This window comes from Heloderma suspectum, chromosome 10, assembly GCF_057233095.1.
Source record: "Heloderma suspectum isolate Gila_16-S chromosome 10, 16-S_ref, whole genome shotgun sequence".
In the NCBI taxonomy this organism is placed as follows: domain Eukaryota; kingdom Metazoa; phylum Chordata; class Lepidosauria; order Squamata; family Helodermatidae; genus Heloderma; species Heloderma suspectum.
The window spans coordinates 49,277,692-49,297,963 of NC_139467.1; positions in this window are offsets into that span (position 1 = coordinate 49,277,692).

Here is a 20,272-nt window from a genome sequence, read left to right on the forward strand (position 1 = left end):
GGTTGTTCCTCATTCATCTTGGGGCAGCAGCTTTGACATGTGCTCTAAGGGCATGGTCTGGAGGAGTGGGAGTCTTCTGCTCTGCCGAAGCTAAGGAGGGTCAGGCTGGTCTGTCATTGTATGGAAGAATCACATGCACGTATACACATACTTAATTATTTTCTGCTTGGATTTGTAAGGATTTCAGGTCACTAGGCCTGCACTGAGACCCCCCCCCCCGCTTGTTTCTTCCCAGCTGACTTACCTTACATTGGGTTAGATTAAGGTGGTGTGTAAAAAGACTAAGGGATTGTGTTTGCCCCCCCCCCCATTGTGAATGCGGTAGGGGGCCCACGAGAAGAAAAGAACCGGAAAGGGGGAGGGGGGAAGGGGGGAAGGCCCCACGCCTTGCTTAAGTTTCAGACTCTGGCCTTTGAGCATCTTGCAGAGCCCCCTTGTTAAACACGGCCTGAGGCTCGATACCCAGCTGCCCGGGATAGAGCGCGACGAGAATCTTGACTCACGCCCTGGTAGAGCCGTCGCCAACCCCGTGAGGGGAGACCGGTAGCTATGTGGGTTTGGGGTTCTGACTTGGAAATATGTGTTCTAGTCCTCACTCGGCCATAAAGCTCACTGTGTGACTTTAGGCCAATCCCTGGCCCTCTGCCTAACTTGCCTCACTGGATTTATTGTAAGGGTTGTTCTTCGTTCATATTGTGGGGCAGCGGCTTTAGCATTCGCTCCAAGGGCATGGTCTTGAGGGACAGGCGGCATCTGCTTCGTACTCCACACAGTCAGTGGCAGGAGTTTTGCCAATTCAGCCAACTGATTAAATTTATTAAGGTTACAACTGTGCAGTAACAAGAGAGGTAAGAAACACTACCCTGTTAGGGTCAACGTATAGGATCATCTGATGCATAGTGCCATGCCCAAGGGCTGCCCTATGATCTCTTGAGTTCCCGTTTTTGAAATTGTCTTATACACAGCATTGCCTATGCAGGGTGATTCAAGGCATTATGTCCATCCTTAAATTCCTTGTGTGTGAAGGGCAGGCCTCCATTCAGGTCAGTAAAACACAGTCCTCCCACAATCCGATCCTTACGGATCAGGTAGCAGTATTGAATTTGCAGCACCCCCTGTGCAACACCTGTTTTCTCATGAGGCATACAAACGGCAGGTTGGACGCCAGTGCCAACGTTTCCTCTGATACCCAGATGTCGGATATTCCAGAGACCATGCTAAGAGGCTCTCGTTGAGTGTTGTGTATGTAAGTAGTGTAAGCCACGCTGCATTTCATGTCTCACATGACAAGGGCCTTCCGTACCTGGGTTGATAGGGAGCCCTGGGGTGTTGCTCTCTCATTCAGCTGCAGTAGTTGTAGCCCTCCAGGTAGTTTACCATTATGGTCTTGTTTCCATTCCTAAAGTGTGGACTCTATTACTCAGCATCTCTTGTCTTTACAGTTATTTCTTCCTTTAGACCAATGTATTGGACATCAACCCGTGCGCACGCACGCTCATGTCCGGACACAGCATGGTGTTACGAGCTGGTTGTAGCGCATATAGGTCAGGTGGCAGCTCCCACAGCAGCCTGTTCCAGTGCGCACGTGTTCGCGGACTGACAGGCGCAGCTTGTAGCGAGAGCACCTTCTTCTCACTCCATTCCATTACGGGTTGGTGCGTGTTCCCCCGCAGGTTCTGGTGCTGCATCTAGGAAGGAACAACCTGTGGGCAGGAAAGGCAAGGACCTTTCTCGGGTCATGCGCTGATAACGATCAGCAGTCCAGCTTGCTTCCTCAACTTAACAGGAGGAATGTGCTTTGTGGGATGGCTGGAGTGTGTGTGAGCCAGTGCAGGTGCTCGTCTGTGGGTGCAGCATGCTTGTCGGCACTGGTTGGAGTGCCTCCTCAGGCCGCAGATCCCAGCTCGTGCTTAGCTGGTATGCCACCATTCAGTGGTTGGTGGACGCAGCATGCGTCTGGATTATCTCCTAGAAGGTAATGGGCTGCTAACCCAACTTATATCATTGCCAGCTTTGGAGGGTGATGCTAACAGAGTTTTCCTCACCAGTTGCCAACCAGGGACAATGGGTTGGAGCAATCACAGGCCCCTCAGTCCACCTTCATGGTGGACAGGCAAGAGAAGGCTCAGACCACCAACTTATTGTGCCAGTGTTTGAAGCCAGGGTGGCATCACCTAGAGGGTGGCAAAAGCTGAAGTCTTCCAGTTTTAACTGTACCCAACAGCTAATTCCTGTTGTTAATTTTCTCCCCTGACCTTCGAATTTGATATTTTATAAGCCTGTCTGTTAAACAGAAAATAAAAATCAACCAGCTTCCTTGTTAAAACTTGGAGGTTTGCTGGGCTATGCTTCAGCATTAAGTAGCAGAATGGCTAACAAACATTTAGAATGCTACTCACAGGTCCAAATATTCATTCTGTGTTTCATTGTGTGGCTTCTAACTTATCTCGCATTTCTCCCCTGGTGACTTTTGAATGGAGACAGTAGGGATGTACGAATCCCTTACCTTGCTCCGCTGAGGGGCATCCACGGTGGGGGGGAGGTGCTCCATCTCTCCCCCCGGAATCCTGCCCGGCCGGCTCCGTGGCCACGATCACGGCAGGGGGGGGGGAAACCCAGCGTATGCAAATGGTGGTAGCTGCCGCCATTTGCGTACACTGGGGTTCCCCCCCCCGCCGTGATAGGCTACGTAAATACTTACGTAGCCTATCATGGCCTCTGCAGGGACACAAATGGTGTCCCTGCGTTAGCCGTGATAGGCTACGTAAGTATTTACGTAGCCTATCATGGCTTGAAGAGGAGGAAAAGCAGCGCAGACGGGAGCAGATAAGTGCTCCGTTTCGTGCACCTTTCGTGGGTTGGGGGGGCGGGGGCTTCGTTCCGCAACGGATTTCGGAGGGCCGAATGCACTGGCATTCAGCCTCACCAAGATCCGTCGCGGAATTCTCTGACATCCCTAGGAGACAGTCTTTGGAAGTAGATGACAAATTGTTAAGATTTTATCTGTGACAGTTGAGGGGCGCTGTCTGGGCCTATATGTATAGCAGGAGTTTTCCTATTATTCAGCTTCCTTTACTATGCCCAGCACTATGGCAGTGCAGGAGATTAGTCCAATCCTGACCTTTAAGTAAGATCTAGTGTAGGCTCCTTCGATTTTCTCTCACCCTACCCATAGGGTATCCTGCTAGAGTAACCATAGTTTTGGTTCCAGTTTCTTCCCAAGCAAAGGCCTCAGCATACAGTTCAGCCGGAATCAACTTAGGACTACGATCAATTGCAAAAGCCCATGAAAGGAACTATGGCTCTCTGCCTGGACTATCAGGGGGCAGGCTCACTGCTCTGGTCTTCTGGGCTAAGATGAAGGGTGGGGCCGACAACACTGCCGACTTCCGGGTCAGGCAGGTGTTCCGGGGTTGGTCTTGGGGGTCCCTGATGCCTCCAGACTCCAGAGCCCTTCTGCCGCCAGACATATTGCTGGGTTTATGGGGTCTGTGGCCCGCTTTTGTTAACTCACCACACGAGGCTTTGCAGTTTGGTGATGTGCAATTTCCCCAGCAGGTGGTCTTTATTCAGCTGAGGAAGTACAGAACCGACCGGGTCAGAAGTGGGGTCAGCGCATCGCCCTTCCCAGCCCTGGTGCTGGGCTTTTGTCTGGTCACCGCCCTGGGGGCTTTTTCTCAAGGTCTGGGAGAGTCTCCCTGGCCCCTTCTTCGGCCTTAGTGACTCCTCTTCCCTAACCAAACATCAATTCTGGGTAGTCCCTCTGCGGTAGTCACTTTAAGGCATTGGGTTTGCCCCGCGTCTCTGGGGCTCACGTCGGACAAAGTGCAGTCCATCTGCCGGTGGGGCTCCAAAGTGTACCGGGCCTTCGCAAGACCACTGCTGGGCCTTTTCGAATATGAGGACATTGGTGTTCACATGCTTGTCTCTTGTTCTTTCAGATGTCTGGAGTGTGAGGGAACCGGTACGGGTGCTCATCTGGGGGCACAGCTTGGTTCTCTGGTTGGGTCGTGGAGCCTGACTGGGGCTCAGCCGGTGTGCCACCATCCAGTGGTTGGGCAGATGCGGCATGCGTTGGGAGTGCCTCCCACCCACGTTCTTCCAGCAAGGGCTGGTGAAGGTTCCCCCGCAGATTCTGGTTAAGCACATGGGGGGAACGATTTATGCCTGCTGAAGGGCAAGGTCCTGATTCTTCAAGCCTGAGATTTATGGCTGATTTGGTGTCGCTGACCCGGACTTGCCACCATTGGGTCCAACCTGCTGCCAGGGGGGGCATGGAATGATGGTTGGGATCCTTGAAGATGGTGGTCGTCTCTGACCTAGGCAAAGTTTTCTTTTTAGCGGATCTACGAAGGGGCATCCTGGAGTGTTTTGCTGCATAGGTGGGGGGGGAGGGTGACTAAGCAGAGGCTTGTCACCCTCCTGTGGCAGTTCCGGGCGGGCACTCCACTGGGGGAGAGGACAGGTGAGCATTCGTGGGCACCATTTCAGGTGACTGGTAAGGCCCGAGGCTTTCGGCTCCAGGTTTCGTGGCCCCGCCAGTGCTTCCTTCCCAAATTGTAATATGTCAATAAATGTGGCCCAGTTTTATCCCAACTCTATTGGTGTCATCTCGTCATTTCTCCCCCCTATGCACCCACAAGTAGGTGCCATTAACCTGGCTTGCACAATCAAAATAAGCCACCATGGCTTATTTAAAACCCATAGGCTGTTGTTGGGTTATTAGAGGGTTGTTTCCTCCTCTAGCAAGCCATGCCAACAGCCAACATGACAAGCTGCACCCAGGCAGTGATTATGGCTATCATGTCTGGCATGCACCTGACACACACCATGATTTAAACAAACTTATTTTGATCATGCAAACTGACCATTGAGTTCAATGAGGCTTAGGGCACAATCCTATCCGGATGCCTGTCATCTGCTGAGCTCAGAGGGTGATGGGCATCCTGTGCATAGTGGGAGGAACGTAGAGGCAATAGCTACTTCCATGCCACCCCTACTGTGCATTTTAGCTGGACGGCTGTGTTTGTCCATCCAGCTGAGGTGTCAGGGAGCGGGGGGGGGGGGAAGAGGCTGGGGCAGTCGGAGGATTCTTCATCAGCTGGCCACCCCAGTCTCCTCCCTTCCCCACCTGCAGAGCTGCCCCCTTTCCCTCCTCACTGAACTCACATTTGCAAGCTTGTCGAGGCAGCTGGCACAGCTCCCTCCATGCTGCCTGCAAGGGGCAGAGGGGCGGGGAGCTCGGACTCCTGGTTCCAAGGTCAGAGAGCTGTCTCTGGCCTTGGATGCAGGAATCCAAAATATCCTGTGCCCCCCCCCCCCCGGATACTGTCTAGGGGCCATAGGATTGCTCTCTTAATCTCAGGTAATTTTGTATAGGATGGCAGCCTCAGCATTTAAAAAAAACAATCTCTTTATTTAAAGATGCTGAAGTTGAATAACATATGTAAATATATATTCAAAAGCACTAACATTGTGAATGCCAGCCAGATGGCATTCTTCCGTAAGAACATCAGAAGAGCTATGCTGGATCGGACCAAGGGTCCATCTAGTCCACCATTCTCTTCACACAGTGGCCAACCGGCTGTCGACCGGGAACCCACAAGCGGGGCATGAGTGAAACAGCATCCTCCCACCCATGTTCCTGAACAACTGGTGTACATATTAGCTATCCCGTCCAATTTTGTGTCATCTGCAAATTTGATCAGCATTCCCTGCACCTCGTCATTCATAAAAATGTTGAAGAGCACTGGGCCCAGGATTGAGCTCGTTACCTCTCCCCAGTTTGAGAAGGTCCCATTGATAAGCACTCTTTGAGTCAGATTCTGTAGCCAACTGTGGATCCACTGGATCGTTGTTTCGCCTAGCCCATTTTGAGCTAGTTTGCTCATCAGGATATCATGGGGCACTTTGTCGAAAGCTTTGCTGAAGTCGAGGTATATGATGTCCACAGCATTCCCACAGTCCACAAGGAGGTGACTTGATCAAAAAATGAGATCAGATGAGTCTGGCAGGACTTGTTCTTGACAACTCCATGTTGGTGTCAGGACTGCCCTAGCTGCCTCTTACACTCCCCTCCAATAGCCAACTCAGGACACAGACGATGAGGATTCTTTCCAAGGCTTTATTCCTTTATGACTCTTTCAGATACTAATCACTAGTAACTAAGCAAGGAACAGCATTGGGGAAAGATAGCAGAGTAGCCTAAGCTCCAAGTAAGGCAGTTGGTCCCCGTTTGAAGGGGAACCATGGGAAGACTCTGAACTTATGCGCTAGGGAGAGATCCTCCCTCTTTCCCTTGGGTCCTCGGGACGCAACCATTGTTTGAGCGCCAAACGAGCGGAACGCCTCCTTTTGGCACCCTCCTTCTGTTGTCGTTCCCTGCGTCTGCACCGAGTGTCCAACAAACCCCCCTCCTTCGCTCTCTCACTGCCAGGGTCACTATCTATCTCAGGAATGCTGCTGCTGTGCTTGTGAGAGATGAGCGAGCTCTTCTCCCACGGATTGCTGTTCTTCCTCAGAATCAGAACTGCTCTGGGGCTCTATGGGCTCAGTGTCCACCCTGACATCATCCCCGCTCCCATGAGGCCCCCCCTCGTGCTCCTCCCCTGGGGCCCCAGGTTTGTGGGGGTACAGCTGGTGGAAGCGCCTCAGCAGCAACGAAGCATGTACATTTTCCGCGGGTTCCCAGGATCGCTCATCTGGCCCATACCCCTTTCAGTCCACCAGATATTGCAGGCGGCCATGAGAAAGGTGGGAGTCCAGAATCTCCGCGACCTCAAACTCCTCCTGCCCCTCCACCAGCACTGGCGGCGGGGGGGAGCCGGCCGAACGATGAGGGTCACCAGAAACCAAGGAGGACAGCAAGGACTGATGAAAAACAGGATGGATCTTCATGGAGGAGGAGAGCCATGAAAAGCAACAGGGTTAATCTGGGCCGTAATCTAGGGATGTACGAAATTGGCCTTACCTGGCTCCACCGGGTTCCACTGGGGGGGGGGAGGCGCTCTTCCCTCCCCCCGGAATCCTGGTCGGCCGGCTCCGCTCTGCGGGGATTCCGCGGAGCCGCCGGCCAGCCCCACCAGCAGCCGGACATCCGGCTGCTGGCTAGCAGGGATGCAAATGGCGGCGGCTGTAGCCGCTGCCGTTTGCATCCCTGTAGTCAGCCGTGATAGGCTACGTAAATCTTTACGTAGCCTATCACGTCTGACTTAAAACAAAAAACACGTGTACGCAAATGGCGGCGGCTACGGCCGCCACCATTTGCGGTCTTATTTTGGCCCGTCTTAATCTACGTAAATATTTACGTAGACTAAGAAGGCGAAAATAAGGGGAACGCAAATAGCGTAGCAGATTCCAGCTCTGACTGTGGTGGATTCCCCATTCTTTATTGTGGATTGTTTGTGTTAGGGTTTGTTGATGTTTTCCAGTTTTAGTATTCTGCTGTTATTATTTCTGTTTCTAAAGGTAGTAAATCTTTGTTAGCCTCTATGAAATGCCCAGAGAGCTTTGACTATAGGGCAGATTAGAAATGTAATCTATACATATTCAATTGTCAAAAAACCTGCTGGTTTAAAAGACCAGAAGATAAGGCTATCTCACATTGGTCCAAACTCCACAAAGCTAGGAAACTGGAAGCTAACTGACATGTCCCTTCAAAAAGTTCAAAGAGAAATTACGAACGTTGTTGTTGTTGTTCAGTCGTTCAGTCGTGTCCGACTCTTCGTGACCCCATGGACCATAGCACGCCAGGCCTTCCTGTCCTGCGCTCTCTCCCGGAGCGTGCTCAAGTTCATATTCATTGCATCCGTGATGCTATCTAGCCATCTCATCCTCTGCCGTCCCCTTCTCCTTTGGCCTTCAGTCTTTCCCAGCATCAGGGTCTTTTCCAGGGAGTTTTCTCTTCGCATTAGGTGGCCAAAATATTGGAGCTTCAGCTTCATTATCTGTCCTTCCAATGAGCACTCAGGGTTGATTTCCTTTAGGATGGACTGATTTGACCTCCTTGCAGTCCAGGGGACTCGTAAGAGTCTTCTCCAGCACCACAGTTCGAAAGCATCAATTCTTCGGCGCTCAGCCTTCCTTATAGTCCAGCTCTCACAGCCATACATTACTACTGGGAAAACCATAGCTTTGATTAGACGGACCTTTGTCGGCAAGCTGATGTCTCTGCTTCTTACTATGCTGTCTAGGTTGGCCATAGCTTTCCTCCCAAGGAGCAAGCGTCTTTTAATTTCATGGCTACAGTCACCGTCTGCGGTGATCTTGGAGCCCAAGAAAGTAAAATCTGTCACTGCTTCCATTTCTTCCCCTTCTATATGCCAGGAAGTGATGGGGCCAGATGCCATGATCTTCGTTTTTTGAATGTTGAGTTTCAAACCAGCTTTTGCACTCTCCTCTTTCACCCTCAACAAGAGGCTCTTGAGATCCTCTTCGCTTTCTGCCATTAGGGTGGTATCATCTGCATATCGGAGGTTGTTGATAATTCTCCCAGCAATCTTAATTCCGACCTCTGATTCATCCAACCCGGCATTTCTCATGATGTACTCTGCATATACGTTAAATAAGCAGGGTGACAATAATGCAGCCTTGTCGTACTCCTTTCCCAATTTTGAACCAATCGGTTGTTCCATGTCTGGTTCTGACTGTTGCTTCTTGACCCTCGTACAGGTTTCTCAGGAGACAGGTAAGGTGGTCTGGTACTCCCATCACTTTAAGAATTTGCCACAGTTTGTTGTGATCCACACAATCAAAGGCTTTAGCGTAGTCAATGAAGCAGAAATAGACGTTTTTCTGGAATTCTCTTGCTTTCTCCATGATCCAGCGAATGTTGCCAATTTGATCTCTAGTTCCTCTTAGGGGTGAACGAAAGTCACTTACCTTTTCTCGCAGCTTGTTCGTGGTGGGAAGAAGCTTGTTCGCGAAGTTCAGGCCGGGGGGGGAGGCTCCCGCCTCGCCCGGCCGAAATTCAGGCCGGGGAGGAGGCTTCCCGCCTCGCCCAGCCGCGAACACGAAAGTAACAAAAAAAAAAGTCCCCTGATAGGCTACGTGACGATTCACGTAGCCTATCACGGCTAGATCTGGAAAGTCAGCCATGATAGGCTACGTGAATTGTCACGTAGCCTATCACGGGTGACTTTAAAAAAAAAAAAAAAGCGCGTACACGAATGGCGGCCCCCATAGGGAGCTGCCATTCGCGTTCCTTATTTAGTTGCTGTAGTCTACGTCAATGTTTACGTAGACTACGGCGAAAATAAGGGCAACTCAAATAGCGCTGCCCTTATTTTCGCCGTAGTCTATGTAAACATTGACGTAGACTACAGCGACCAAATAAGGAAGGGGGATGGCGGCTCCCTATGGGGGCCGCCATTATCCGTACACACTTTTTTTTTTTTTTTAAAGTCACCCGTGATAGGCTACGTGACGATTCACGTAGCCTATCACGGCTGACTTTGCAAATCTAGCCGTGATAGGCTACGTGAATCGTCACGTAGCCTATCAGGGGACGTGTGTTTGTTTTTTTTTCTTTCATTGCAATGGCGGGGGCGGCAGCCGGACGAAAGACCGGCTGCCGCTCCCGCCCCGCTCGAACACCGGACGAACCGCCAGCCGGACCCGCTGCCGGGAGGGACATTCAGGGAAGGTAAGTCCCGTCCCGGGGGGGGGCGGGGGGCGGGGGGGCAGAGGATTTCTCCTCGAAACTTGTTCGGGGGGCCGAACACATTGGCGCTCGGCCCCCCAAAGTTTCGGGGAGAAATTCTCCGCCAACCCTAGTTCCTCTGCCTCTTCTAAACCCAGCTTGTACTTCCGCTAGTTCTCGGTTCACATGCTGCTGAATCCTAGCTTGTAGGATTTTGAGCATCACCTTGCTGGCATGTGAAATGAGCGCAATTGTGCGGTAGTTTGAACACTCTTTGGCGTTGCCCTTCTTTGGAATTGGAATGTAAACTGACCTTTTCCAGTCTTGTGGCCACTGTTGAGTGTTCCAGATTTGTTGGCATATTGAATGCAGCACTTTAACAGCATCATCTTTTAGGATTTTAAATAGCTCGGCTGGAATACTGTCATCTCCGCTAGCTTTGTTGTTAGTAATGCTTCCTAAGGCCCACTTGACTTCACTCTCTAGGATGTCTGGCTCAAGTTCAGTGACCGCACTATCATGGCTATCAGGGACATTCAGATCTTTCCTGTATTTTTCTTCTGTGTATTCTTTCCACCCCTTCTTAATCTCATCTGCTTCTGTTAGGTCCCTGCCTTCTTTGTCCTTTATCATGCCCGTCTTTGCACAAAACATTCCCTTGAGATCTCCAATTTTCTTGAAAAGATCTCTAGTCTTTCCCATTCTGTTGTTTTCCTCGATTTCTTTGCATTGTTCATTTAAGAAGGCCTTCTTGTCTCTCCTTGCTATTGTCTGGAACTCTGCATTCAGTTGGCTATATCTTCCCCTTTCTCCCTTGCTTTTCGCTTCCCTTCTTTCGTGAGCTACTTGTAAAGCCTCATCAGACAGCCACTTGGCTTTCTTGCATTTCTTTTTCTTTGGGATGGATTTCGTTGCTGCCTCCTGAACAATGTTACGGACCTCCGTCCATAGTTCCTCAGGCACTCTGTCTATCATGTCTAATCCCTGAAATCTATTCCTCACCTCCACTGTATATTCATCAGGGATATGATTTAGGTCATACCTGAACGGTTTAGCGGTTTTCCCGACGTTCTTCAATTTAAGCCGAAATTTTGCAAGAAGCAGCTCATGATCTGAGCCACAGTCAGCTCCAGGTCTTGTTTTGACTGACTGTATGGAGCTTCTCCATCTTCGGCTGCAAAGGACATAATCAATCTGATTTCGATACTGACCATCTGGTGATGTCCATGTGTAGAGTCGCCTCTTGTGCTGTTGGAAAAGAGTGTTTGCTATGATCAGCATGTTCTCTTGGCAAAACTCTATTAGCTTTTGTCCTGCTTCATTTTGTACACCAAGGCCATGCTTGCCTGTTATCCCGGTGATTTCTTGACTTCCTACTTTAGCATTCCAATCCCCTATGATGAAGAGGACATCTTTTTTTGGTGTTAGTTCTAGAAGGTGTTGTAGGTCTTCATAGAACCGATCAACCTCAGCTTCTTCAGCCTCAGTGGTTGGGGCATAGACTTGATTTACTGTGATGTTGAATGGTTTGCCTTGGATTCGTACTGAGATCATTCTGTCGTTTTTGAGATTGTACCCCGGTACTGCTTTTCCCACCCTTTTGTTGACTATGAGTGCTACTCCGTTTCTTCTAAGGGATTCTTGCCCACAATAGTAGATATGATGGTCACCTGAATTAAATTCGCCCATGCCTGTCCATTTTAGTTCGCTGATTCCCAAGATGTCGATGTTCAATCTTGCCATCTCATGTTTGACCACCTCCAGCTTACCTTGATTCATTGATCTGACATTCCAGGTTCCTAAACAATATTGTTCTTTACAGCATCGGATTTTCTTTTCACCACCAGACACATCCACAGCTGAGTGTCCTTTCGGGTTTGGCCCAGCCGCTTCACTCTTTCTGGCGCTACTTGGAAATACCCTCTGCTCTTCCCCAGTAGCATATTGGACACCTTCCGACCTGAGGGGCTCATCTTCCGGCGTCATCTCTTTTAGCCTTGTGATACGTTCCATGGGGTTTTCTTGGCAAGAATACTGGAGTGGGTTGCCATTTCCTTCTCCAGTAGACCACATTTTGTCAGAACTCTCCGCCATGACCTGTCCGTCTTGGGTGGCCCTGCACGGCATAGCTTATGGCTTCACTGAGTTACGCAAGCCCCTTCGCCACAACAAGGCAGTGATCCATGAAGGGGTTACGAACGTTAGTTTCCCTTTAAAAAAGGGAGCATCAAATTCTCTTAAGAGGTGAGAGGGAAAGATCCCCCCCATTCTCCCATGATACCTCTAAGCCCAGCTGTGTTTCTGAAACCTGAGAAAGTTCCTGCCCCACGTGTTCCAGCTCTTTCTCAAAATCTGAACTGTTGTGACATTCCATTTGCTCAAAGGCAAACCTGACACGCTCCCAAAACTAGGGATGGCGGAGAATTTCTCCACGAACCTCTGGGAGGCCGAATGCCAACGCATTTGGCCCCCCAAAATTTTGGGGGAAATTCTCCGCCACCCCCCCGGGATGGGACTTACCTCGTGCGAATGTCCCTCTCGGCGACGGGTCCCGGCGGAGTTTCGGCGGTGGCGGGGGCGGCGGCCGGTCTTCCGACCAGCTGCCGCCGCCGCCATTACAAAGTAAAGTAAAAAAAAAAGTGATAGGCTACGTAACGATTTACATAGCCTATCACGGCTAGATTTTCAAAGTCAGCCGTGATAGGCTACGTAAATCGTCACGTAGCCTATCACGGGTGACTTTGAAAAAAGAAAAAAAAAAGCACGTACGCAAATGGTGGCGCCCATGGGCACCACCATTTGCGTTCCTTATTTGGGCACGGGTAGTCTACGTAAAGATTTACATAGACTACGGCGAAAATAAGGGCAACGCAAATAGTGTTGCCCTGATTTTCGCTGTAGTCTACGTGAATCTTTACGTAGACTACCCGTGCCCAAATAAGGAACGCAAATGGCGGCGCCCATGGGTGCTGCCATTTGCGTACGCGCGTTTTTTTTTCAAAGTCAGCTATGATAGGCTACATAACGATATACGTAGCCTATCATGGCTGACTTGAAAATACAGCCATGATAGGCTACGTAAATCGTTACATAGCCTATCATGTTTTTTTTTTGTCCAATTTACTTTTTTTATTTCGCGGCCGGGGAGATGGGGCGCTCCCCCCCCCGGCCTGAATTTCGGCGGCGAGGGATGGGGCGCCTCCACCACAGCCTGAATTTTGGCTGGGAGGGGCAGGGCACCTCCCCGCAGGCCTGAATTTCAGGGGGAGAACCGGAGCGCCTCCCCCCCACCGTGAAGCAAGCTGCAGGACCAGGTAAGGGACTTTCGTCCATCCTTAGCCAAAACTCATGCAGCGTGGAGTTGTGGATGCAAAAATGGTGGCTTGGAACTCTTTGTATGTATAAGAATGCCCTTCCCTTTATTTTGATAGGTCTCCTCTGACCATGTAGTCAGAGGAGTGGTATAATTGTTAGATCTGCTCCACCATGCCCTATGATGCAAAACAAATGTTTTCCAGTCATGTTGTTTGATTTTAATGATATGAAAAAGGTATAAAAGAAGGCAGAAGAAAGTAGCAGACGAAAAGACTTAAAGAAGAAAGACAGCTTATCCCAAATGTGTGTCGTTGAAATTAGTAAGAAGGTCTAAGCAAGTGAGTTTCTGTTGAAGCAATTGCAAACAGCCTAACTTGCAGAGAAGACAAATAAAGAGTTAAAGCCGGTGCATGGCACAGAGAGTTTGAAACATCATCTGCAGAACAGGCAAGCCAAAAGATAAGTGTGCCTGTTACAAGAGGGGGGCTATAGCAGCCATAAAAAGGGGCAAAGCCCCCATATGAAGCTTTAACAAAAATATTACCCACTAGAAGTGGACAATTAAAATTAATAAAAGCTTTTCTTAAACTGAAGCAAGCCTTAATATCACCACCTGCTTTAGCCTTATCAGACCCAAGATCATGAAATTTTTAGATGCTTTGATGAAGCCAAAAGAAGTAGCTATGGTGCACGTGAGAGCACATGAAAAGAGTGCCATTTCTGAAAAAAAGAAAAGGCAATGCTGGCAGCCACCATGGGCGGAGATATAAACCGCAGCTTGAGAGCACAGAAGCGACCAGAGGGGGGGAGGCGGAAAAGGAAAGGGCCGACGGGGCTCGATAAATGTGCGTATTGTCGAGAGAAGAGACATTGGAAGAAAGATTGTCCAGAGTTGAAAGAGAAGAGAAAAGAGACTCACCCTGAAGGCTGCCAAACGTGGGCAGGGTCCTTCGGGGGTGGGGGGGAGTCTAGCTGAAGGGCCACCACCGTATGAAGAAACGCTCAGGAGAATCCCAAGGTAAAAGTAAGGGCTGGTGGCAGGGACTGTGAGGTCCTAGCAGATACTGGAGCCACATTTTCTATGATCCCTGTGAAGCCCCCCCAGCAAGAGAAAGTGGAAAGCATGCAACTGTAAAAGGAATTAAAGGGAAAAAAACTAAGTTGCCTGTGTGTAAGCCCCTCCTCACGAAGATTGGAAATAACATACTGGAACACGCCTTTGTAGTTTCATCTGCATGCCCGGTTGCCCTCTTGGAGTGGGACTTGTTAACAAAACTGCAAGCTAAAATCATCTTCCGTGATAATCAGATTGTAGTACAGCTGCCAATAAAGCAGGGCTCAAATTATCAGATGGCCCTTCAAGCAATCGAGATTGTGTTCAGAGGCCAAAGTGACTGAGATTTTAGAGAATGTAGGGATGGCAGAGAATTCCGCCATGGATCTCGGGGAGGCCGAATGCCAGCGCATTTAGCCCCCTGAAATCTGTGGCGGAATGGCCTGCCGCCCCCCCCCACGGATCCCCCCGGGACGAGACTTACCTGGGATGGATCTTCCAGGTGGCGGCGGCTCCGGTGGTGGTTAGGTGGTGGTTAGGTGGCGGCGGCGGCCAGTCTTCTGACTGGCTGCCGCTGCCACCATTTCCCATGTAAAAAGAAAAAGAAAAAGACGTGATAGGCTACGTAAAGATTTATATAGCCTATCACGGCTAGGTTAAAAAAAAAACGTGATAGGCTACGTAAATCTTTACGTAGCCTATCACGTCTAACTTAAAAAAAAAAACACGGCGGCTATGGCCGCCGCCATTTGCGTTCTTTATTTTGGCCCATCTTAGTCTACGTAAATATTTACGTAGACTAAGACGGCGAAAATAAGAGGAACGCAAATAGCGTCCGCTACTCTATTTGCATTCCCCTTATTTTTGCCGTCTTAGTCTACGTAAATATTTACGTAGACTAAGATGGGCCAAAATAAGGAATGCAAATGGCGGTGGCCATAGCCGCCACCATTTGCGTACGCGCGGTTTTTTGTTTTTTTAAGTCAGATGTGATAGGCTACGTAAAGATTTACGTAGCCTATCACAACTGACTACAGGAACGCAAACAGCGGCGGCTATGACCACCGCCATTTGTGTCCCTGCTAGCCAGCGGCCGGATGTCCGGCTGCTGGCGGAGCTGGCCGGCGGCTCCGCAGAATCCCTGCGGAGCACAGCCGGCCGGCAAGGATTCCGGGGGGGGAGGGATGGAGCGCCTCCCCCCCAATCAACATAATCCACGAAAGGTAAGTCACTTTCGTACATCCCTAAGAGAATGTTGATCCATGTGTATCGGCAGACAGAACTCCTGCCCGAGCAAATGCATAACACCAGTTAAAATCTTCTTTAAAAAGGGAGAGAGCCCTGTGTGTGTGAGGCAGTATCCTCTGAAGAAAGCCACCTGTGCAGGCTTGAAACCGCTCATTGAGAAGTTCAAAAAATTATGGTTAGCTAATAAAGGGATCATCCCCCTTTAACACCCCTATTTTGGGTGTGCCCGAGGCAGATAGCACCTCTTTCAGGTTGGACCAAGACCTGAGAGCAGTGGCTAACTGCCCTTTGTGCCTCAAAAATGATTCAAAGATGTTTGAGCCCCCAGCTCAAATGAGAAGTCGCCCATGCGCTTACTATCCTTTTCAGAGATTTCAAATTAACTTCTCAAAGTTGCCCCAGACTCATGGCTATCGGTACCTGCTAGTAATAATAAAACCAATTGACTGCACCGCACAGACAGAAGCCAAGATCCTGTTAAAAAGTAATCCCTAGGCTCTTGTTTCCTAAAGAGAGTGAATCAAATCAGGGGCCCCATTTTGTTGGACAAGTGATGCAAGTAGTGGCCCAGGCATAACAAACTAACTAGAAGCTACACTCCCCTTGGAAACCTCAATCCACAAGTCAAGTTGAGAAGATGAACTGCACCTTAAAGGCAATGCTCACTAGAATTTGTTTAGAGATTAAGTTGAAAGGCCACAGGCCTTGCCAATCGCCTTGACTCAAGTATGGTGCACCCCAAGGGAAGTATTAAATTGACACCCTTTAAACATTATATAAGCACTAGGGATGGACGAAAGGGACTTACCTCGTCCCGCAGCTTGCTTCGCGGTGGGGGGGAGGTGCTTCGCTTCTCCCCCCGAAGTTCAGGTGAGGGGGGGAGGTGCCCTGCCTCGCCCGGCCAAAATTCAGGCCGGGGGGGAGGCGCCCCATCCCTCGCTGGCGAAATTCAGGCCGGGGAGGAGCGCCCCATCTCCCCGGCCATGAAAAAAAAAGTACAGAAAAAACACACACACATACACCCGGGATAGGCTACATGACGATTTACGTAGCCTATCATGGCTAGATTTCCAAAGTCAGCCATGATAGGCTACGTAAATCGTCACGTAGCCTATCACGGGTGACTTTGAAAAAAGAAAAAAAAAAGCGTGTATGCAAATGGCGGCGCCCCATGGGCGCCGCCATTTGCATTCCTTATTTGGACAGTGGTAGTCTACGTAAAGATTTACGTAGACTACGGCGAAAATAAGGGCAACGCAAATAGCGTTCCCTTATTTTCGCCGTAGTCTATGTAAATCTTTATGTAGACTACCCCTGTCCAAATAAGGAACGCAAATGGCGGCACCCATGGGGCGCCGCCATTTGCGTATGTGCTTTTTTTTTTTCAAAGTCACCTGTGATAGGCTACATGATGATTTACGTAGCCTATCACAGCTGACTTTAGAAATCTAGCCGTGATAGGCTACGTAAATCGTCACGTAGCCTATCACGGGTGTGTGGTGTGTCGGCACTCGGCCTCCCGAAGATTCGTGGAGAAATTCTCCGCCATCCCTGATAAGCGCCGACCTTGGATATTACCTATGGCTGATAGCTTAAATGTGAATTTAGAAGTAAGAGTTTTACAATTCAAGATTATGTTACTGCCTTGCAGTCTGTTTTGTTTTCACAGGTTTGCAACACCGCACCAATCCTGGCCTTTAGACGCTCCAGAGCATAATCTCAATCCCAGTGATTGGGTGCAAATCCAGTCCTAGAAAGATGAACCACCTACCGAGAAGCGGAAGGGTCCGTTTCAGATCCTACTTACCACTCCCATTGTTATAAAAGTTGCTAAAGGGAAGAAGTGGATTCATCACACTTAATAAAGGCATCACCTGCACCAGAGAGGGTCACACCAGAAGCTGACCCACCTGAAGCTGACCCACCTGAAGGCAGCTGTTGGAATAATGAACCCCTGGAGGGACTCAAGTATTTGTTCATGAGAGAGCTTTCTCCTAACGCTTGTTGTTGTTCAGTCGTTCAGTCGTGTCCGACTCTTCGTGACCCCATGGACCATAGCACACCAGGCCTTCCTGTCCTGCGCTCTCTCCTGGAGCGTGCTGAAGTCCATATTCATCGCATCAGTGATGCTATCTAGCCATCTCATCCTCTGCCATCCCCTTCTCCTTTTGCCTTCCATCTTTCCCAGCATCAGGGTCTTTTCCAGAGAGTTTTCTCTTTGCTTACCCATGCGCATTATTCTCTCCTTCTTAAGATTAGTTGCCTCAACACTCTCCACTCAAGTAAAAAACAACAACAAAAAACATTAGTTTAAGAAGCATGTTGAGGTTATGTTTAAGCAGAATAGAGATAATTTTGCTCTCTATTACGAACACCCATCAACTGTCAGAAACTTTACTTTGTTGCCTGCCTTAATTAGAAAAACACAGGTAGCTCTACACAGAGAGGGCACTCTCGTTTCAAGGGTTCCTGATGAACTGAACAAAACTGAGTTCCAAAAGTTCAAATTCCAGATGTACACCCCAAAAAATGTGTTTTCGTTGTCAACATTCTAGTAGCTAGAACAAAGGCATCCCAGGCCTCACTTGCTGTTTAGAGAAAACCATCAATGCCACAGCAATAATAGTTTGCGCCTTTAAGTGCGTAGTCCACCGCTGGACCAAAGAGAGTATAAATTTGAGAAAAGCCTTTTGAGGGGGGAATTGTAGTAAAAATGTAACCTAAAATCCATTGTATGTGCCTTAAGCAGCACGTAGTATTGTGAGAGCTGCACATGCCTGGAATGAGTGAGCAGTAACCCTAAGATAAGGTAGCCAGGCAAACTGCTGGCAACCAATCAAAGTGACAGGTTGGCTAAGGAATGCAAGCTGAAGTGATAAAACTGCAGCGCAGAAGCTGCCCAGGGTCGACTCTGCTTTGAGCGTGAGCTCCTCTGTCGAACTGTTTGCAAACAATAAAATCGAGCTGGACCCAGCCTGAAGTTGACTCTCCCCTTTGGGGCAAATTGGACTAGCCTCCACGGGGCGACACTAGCATTTTGTGCAACAAAGAGATATAATTTTTTTCAAATCTAGATCATTTTACACAATGATCTCTGTGTTTGCTTACTGTTCCAGAAACCGCAACAACAAGAACGCTTTCCAAGCTAAACAATCCCAGCCCTCATGGGGCTCAGGGCTCAGCATCCCTGATGTTACGAAGTATGCTTTAATTAAATGGAGGTGCATATCACATACATGTAAACTAAACACATACCAGTGGGATCTTTTTACATAGAACTCTTGGTGCTTAGGAAAACTCGATACCCCAAAAGCTGAGGGAGTCAGAGACCACAACAAGGTCTTTCAAAGCAATTCTTTGATTCATTAAAGAAGAATTTAAAATGAATTAAAATCACAGAGCAGGGGAATTAGAACTATACATACATTTGGGGAATCAGAATCATACTAACATTCAGAGGGATAAAGATACCCATATAAAGTCAATAGTGAAGTACACTGGGATGCGTGGAAAATTGTGTGTGTTTGTGTGTGTGTGTGTGTGTGTGTGTGTGTAGTAGGGATGTACGCTGCGTAGGCCGCCAGACACAGTCGGGCAGCACAACTGGACTCTGCATGTCGGTGTCAGTTGTGCAAAAGCACCGCCACATGTCGCCACTGCTATGGGCTCTGCCCAGGCCAGACAGGGACTGCTTGTTTGGACAAAACAAGAACAAGATGGCTCCAGTGTGGAATATGTGCGCTGCTGGTGGTACAACCACCACTCTGTGAGTTGCCTCTTCTGCATGCACATTTGGAAATGTGCATGAACTTGGGGACATGCTCACAATCACAACAAGCACACACATGATTCTGCATCATTGCACCTCAAAACTTTGGGTCACATTAGCGGCTGTATCATCATCAAAGGGGTCCTTCTCGTCACCTGATGACTGCTCAGTTGATGCTGACAGTTTCAGCTGGTGGTGGTGGAGGGAGGTGCTGCTTGGGAATCCATTTCCTGTTGGAACGTATGAAGGCACAGGTGGAGACATGTGCTGGTGTAAGTCTACTTCCACGGTTGGTGACAATGTTACCAGTGGTAGAGAAAAGCCTTTCAGAGAACGCACTCGAGGGAGGGCAAGATAGATGCCAAATGGCAACTTTGGTCAGATTTAGCCAAACTCCACGTTTTGTGTCCCAGTATAGGAGAGGATCACTCTCTGGGCTGCTGTGAGTTACTAAGAAACTGTCTCTGGCACAAGCTTCCATTTCCTGGACAGCCACATCATAAGCAGATCCTTTCCTGGCTCTTTCTGAATGGTTCTCCTGCACAGTTACACCGACTTCCAGTGACAATGAGGGATGTCAGAGAATTCCGCCACGGACTGAAATGGGATCGAATTCCTGTTAGTCCGTGCCACAGGATCCTCTGTGGAACAGCACCACAAAGTCCTGTGGAGCCAGCAGTCATGAGGCTTTTTTTTTGTCATCCGCACACAGTCGTGAAATTTTCGTAAATAAAAACACAAGGTAGCATATTCCGATAATAAATACGTAAGGTTTTTTTTTTTTTAATGAATTGTGCTCACCGCCTTGTTTCTGGGTGTTCTTTTTCAATTGAAATCCTCCGTCTCCCTTTACTTTCAGCCAAAACACTTCCTCCTCCTCGGGGCTTCCCAAAACAAGGCTGCCCTAGGTGTGTCTGAGCGATGCACTCTTGGTTTAAAGCAACGCTGTTGAAAGAAAGAACCTTTTAAAATGACCATGCCGGTCTGGAGCCCTGCACGAGTATTATTCCCCCTGCTAGGCTTTCTATTTCCACATCCAGCATTGTTGGTGACTTTGTGAGGCTAAAATGGAGAGAACCAACTCTATGCATGTCTACTCAGAAGTAAGTCTTACTGAGTTCAATGCAACTTACTCCTAGACGTCTCAGCACCCCACTTGCCCGCAGCTCAGCTTTGTATTTTCACATCCAGCTCATTTGCAAACCTCCTGTTAGTTATCTCACCGGGTGACTTTGGGCTTGACTCT